Genomic DNA, 5201 nt, shown 5'->3' with positions numbered 1-5201 from the left:
ATTATGACGATTATTGTGTGATGTAAAACTTTTATTTTATGTGAATGTTGTGTTGGTTCTAATATTTAATTTGTCAAAAACCCTGTTTTGAGGGGTTGAAAACTCTTCCGAGCTAGCAAACCCCGTATCCCCACCCCGCACAAGGTTGGGGATACGGGGTCTGCTAACTCGGACGAGTTTTCGACCGGCGAAAAGTGAATACAGAATCCTCTTCTCGCGTTTTAAGGGGTAGAAAGTACGGGGCCTGTTAGACATGCTCTTAGCTTTGCGTAAACTGGTGCAAGTTTTGCTGAACATTGGAATAACTTTTTTAAGTGGCCTCAAAAACAGGTTATAACCGATCTCCGATCCTACTGTGTTTACGGGTCCTTTTGCTAAAATGAAAAATGAAAACTTGAAAAAATAATAGGAGAATTCATTAAGCCGACGCGCACCAGGTAGGGGTCGCTACTGTGTTTACGGGTCCTTTTGCTAAATGCTAAAATGAAAAATGAAAACTTGAAAAAATAATAGGAGAATTCATTAAGCCGACGCGCACCAGGTAGGGGTCGCTACTGTGTTTACGGGTCCTTTTGCTAAATGCTAAAATGAAAAATGAAAACTTGAAAACATAACAGAAGAATTCATTAAGCCGACGCGCGCCAGGTAGGGGTCGAACCTACGGCCTTCCGCTTAGGAAACGGACGCTCTATCCACTGAGCTACAGGCGCTCTGTGCAGTTTATTTAAAATTAACCTTACTTAACCAAAACTCAGAAATAGACGGGGAACAAGCAACGGGAGAAAAATACGCGGATAGTTCCAGTTCCAGATTGTATTCTACCGGCTTTAAGGGCATCTCCAACGTGGTGACTCATCCCGCGCCCGCGCGTTTGGATGGGTCTAGCCGGACAAAAACGCGGCCCAACGCGGCGACGCACCGCAAATGCGGATGGTTACGGCGTCCGGAACGACGCAAACCCAGCCCAAATCTGGGTCAGGTTTGCATGGCCACGGATGGCACACTGCGTCTTCGCGTGTCCGCCTGGTCCGCGTGGCTGGCCCAGCTATCGGTGCCCCAGTCCTATTAAATGTGGACTGGGGGAGTGGGACTGTCCATATCCAGTCCCCACTCTCCACTCCGGCCGCACGCACGAGCTTCCGCGCCGCCATAGCCCCGAAGCGCGAGTTCCTGCTGAGCGCCAACAACCACGAGGCCGGCAGCAGCCCGCGAATCGCGCCGGCGGCGTTCAAGATGGGGCTGCCGGCACCTCCCATCCGCGAACGGATCTACGTCACTGTAGCGGTGGCGCAGATGTTCTAGGATGCCGGCGTCCCAATGCCCTGGGGGGACGTACACCTCCCCCACGGCTGGCACCTGAGCCCAGATCGGGTTCCGGTGCCGCCGATCCCGGGCTCCGGCCGCTCCCGCATCGCGGAGATCCGGAGGCACCGCGCGCAGCTGCCGGTGGACCTCCGGGAGCACCCCGCCTACGGTGACACAAGTCCCAACTTGGACTTGTGGTTCGAGGTGGAGCACGATGCGCTCCGGCGCACGTGCTTCACCTCGGCGACGGCGCGGCCTCGCGCGCAGCCGTGCACGCCTGCAAGGCGGGCTTGCCGCCGCCCCGGCGGCCTCTACATCAACGAGCCCGCGGCGGCGCCACAGCCCCAACCCCAGCCCGAGCCCCAGCACCAGGAGGAGGAGGGCGACTCGGAGCTGCAGGCGGCGCTCGCGGCGTCCCGCGAGCTCAACGACCTCGAGGAGCTGGCCAAATGGCCGCACCTCGTGGAGACGATGTGCCCCTCCGCGCTGGAGGACATGGCCAGGAAGGCCCACGAGGTCGCCCAGGCGGTGGCGTGGGCCTTCCTCGACATGGTGCGTCGGCAGGAGGAGGCCACGCGCTAGGCCGCACTCCGGGAGGAGGAGGAGCGCCAGGCCGCGCTCCGGGCGGAGGAGGAGCGCTAGGCCACGCTCCGGCTGGAGGCGGAGCTGAAGACCGCTGCGGCGGAGGTGCGGCGAAAGGAGGCCGCGCGGCTAGCTCGCCTGCGCAGGCTGGCGAGCCCTCCGGACCCGCACTCCGCCTGGGAAAGGGCGCATGGTCGCCTTGGCCGGAGTCCCCGGCGCCCTCCGGCGTGTCCAGCCGGAACAGCGCGTCCCCGCCGGGGGCGTCGTCCTCATCGACGGCGACGACGACGAGTACTACTGGGAGTAGTACTGCGCACCGCCGGCCACCGTGCTCGAAAACCCTGGCCTAGGGTTTTCTCTTCTTTTTTTTAGTTTAAAGCCCATATAGGGCTTTCTTTTGTGTAAGAATTGCCCAAAATAGGGCTAAGTTTAATGAACCCCTAGTTTAAATTTACTTTTTTGTTATTTTTCTTTTTCATTTTCATTTTATTTTTTTAACTTAGCGTTGCGTCCGCGCGTTGGGCGCAGCATGCGACCCAAACGGATACGCGGACGCGGGCCGCTGTCCGGGTGTCCGCTCGGCCACCTAAACAGCCCAAACGTCCGTTTCGGTTGCTCGGTTGGAGATGCCCTAATACAGGCTATACAGCACCAACTGATTCCTAGCTCCAGGCTCCGTGGTGTCCCAGTAACACTTTTGCAACTCAAATCGAATTATCTGCCTGCCTGCCCAGAAAATTAAGCCACAAATGAAAGCATGTTCAGAAACGGATACGTGCCTTCCAATTACAAGGAACCGAATTAGAATTTGATGCCGCAGCTGAAAAAAGATCCTCACTAACTATCGCTCTCTTATTTGCTTTACAGAGTTGCATGTACAGGGTGGGTGGAGGAGCCCCAAGTAATTTTCATTAAAATCCATACAAGTGTTAATATCAGAGTGAGTTTAAACAGGAAATCGACTCCAAGCATATCCATACTCAATTTATAAAATAAGCCAACTCTCTTAGTTTAAAAATCCGAGCCGGGTGAATATATAAACAAACTCTAAAATCTTTGGATTCAGTTTCTACGGAAAATCTTCTATGATAATATATTATTACAACCGGTTATTTCTTTGTTTTAGAAAGAAAATGGGACCGTGTTTTGAATTGGCTCAAAATTTAATTAGGAAAACCAGCTATATGAACCGACTCTAAAACAGTTTTCCTGCCACGAGGGTCTGAACCGTTCTTCTCCTCATGTCATGTCTAGCCTATTTTCTCTAGTCTATTTTTGGCTTCTCTAATGATGGACTTGCATTCCAGTTTGGATCGACCAAATAGTCTGATCATACGATTTGATAATGTGTTCATTTCTCCGCTCTTCCGGATAGAGTATAGACAATTAGATGAAGTGCGCTAATCATATGTGATGGACAAACTACTTCATACGGAAGTAGGAAAGCATTTCTTCATACAAAATCTAACAAGAGCCTCCATTAGATACTCAACCAGTTATCGCACATGTACAGTAGTTGCTTCCGATCAGTCGGTCACCTTGCTGCATGCTTACACTAATTGCCGTGGTAATGGTCCTTTTTTCTGACGCAATTTCTGTGGCTCCAAGTAGTACTCTAGTTAGGGGAAAAGACCTTTTAAGGCCCGCTTGAAATGTTATTTTAAATATTGTCCAGAGCCAGGTATATTACGGAGCATGCCCGGAGTTTTAGCGTGGCCTCGGGACGTCCGTATAATTTACCTCCGTTTTTGGGTAAAATAACAGGGAAACAACCAGAGCCTTATCCTTGCCAGCTGAATTTATAATTGTTCATTGTTAAGAAATGCTTCACTCGATTTCTTCAATCAAAATGCTCCACATAGGTTTCTTTGCACTTTGCACCTCTTCTTCCTTTCTAGTAGTCCGCTTTGTTCCTTCACAACAGTTACATTGTTCTTTACATCTCCACTACCATGGAATATTATCCACAAATGTTTTCGGCCCCTCTTTAATCCGATCGCCTTACACTACTACTGCTGCCTCCCTCTCTCCAAATCCATTATCCGTGGAATGATTCTCCTTGCGTGGCAGGGACAAGGCCGGGGTCAACATCCTACCGCGTGCCGATATTCCAAAACACATAGTTTAGTTGAGTACTCTAGCCTAGTTCTTCATCTCTGCATTTGTTTTATCATGTTATGGAGCCCGGAGCGAATCCTGAAACATTTTATTAGGCACCAGGGTCGTCCTTGGGTTCAGTCAGTGGGTACTGGATACTACTACCAACAGAAAATGGCTTTTGCAATCTGCCACTTTGGGTGTGATCATTGTGCTCTGTGTTAATTGGCCGTCGAGTGTAGCACCACCGCAATAACCTGGCCTTATACATGTCCTATGATATACGAACAACCGAAGAATGTTACGTATGTGCGGGCATTAGTTAATGTGTAGTGTGTTACACTTGGTGTTCTTGCATGTGTGAAATATGTTGGTATTTAGGTGGATGGAGTTGTGGCATGGTTGAGCCGGAAGCTCATTTAGTGAAAGAAGGATTGGACGATTGGTCGCAGCTGTCTGGGTGCACCTATACCCCGCCTGCTTGCGTGCAGGTTCTCTCTCGCCCGTTCGTGTTGGGCCAACCCAGTCGCACAAGAAAAGGTTCTTCTCCCATTTTTTACTGTTTTCTTTAAAATTTCAGATTTGAAACCTTGCAGATTATAAAAAATGTTCAAAGTTAAAAAAAGTTCAAATTTGAAATTTGTTCAAATGTTAAATATGTTCAAAATTTGAAAATTGCTCAAATTTGAACTTTGCTCGAATTTGAAATTTGCTCGAATTTGAAATTTGCTCGAATTTTAAAATTGCTCCAATTTGAAATTTGTTCGAATTTAAAATTTCTCAAATTTAAAATTTCTCCAATTTAAAATTTATTCGAATTTGAAGTTTGCTCAAATTTAAAAAATATTTTCAAAACTGAAAAAGGAAAAACAAAAAAAAACGTTCGAAAACCATTCAAACAAGAAAAGAACCAACGAAAAAACGAAAAACAGAACAAGATGGGTCACGGCCCGCTCGCTCTCCCACCCGGGCGGGCGTTAATCTTCCCCGCAACTGGGCAGGAAATAGGTTTTTTCCAGTTGTCTAATCCAGTCATCCGATTTTTGTGTCGGGCTGCATAATCAAAACTACGCAGACTCATCACACAAAATAAATGCAACAAAAAAAGTTCAAAGAGGTTTTATCTCAGGAACTGGATCACGGCCTTCTTGTAAGCCCTGTCATTTTGCGACTTCAGACTAGTGACATCATTCAGCTTTTTTTTTAGCGGGAGCATC

The 5201-nt window shown here is 48.8% G+C and overlaps 1 non-coding gene across 1 annotated transcript; it reads right to left on the bottom strand.

Moving 5' to 3' along the window:
• Positions 1-637: 637 nt before the first annotated feature.
• TRNAR-CCU lies at positions 638-710 on the bottom strand. The gene has a single exon. It is a non-coding gene; the product is annotated as a tRNA-Arg (tRNA).
• Between the last annotated feature and the right edge of the window lie 4491 nt (positions 711-5201).

This window comes from Lolium rigidum, chromosome 4 (genome assembly GCF_022539505.1).
Source record: "Lolium rigidum isolate FL_2022 chromosome 4, APGP_CSIRO_Lrig_0.1, whole genome shotgun sequence".
NCBI lineage: Eukaryota > Viridiplantae > Streptophyta > Magnoliopsida > Poales > Poaceae > Lolium > Lolium rigidum.
The sequence above is the reverse complement of the archived record's forward strand: the minus strand, read 5'-3'. Positions and strand labels throughout refer to the sequence as shown.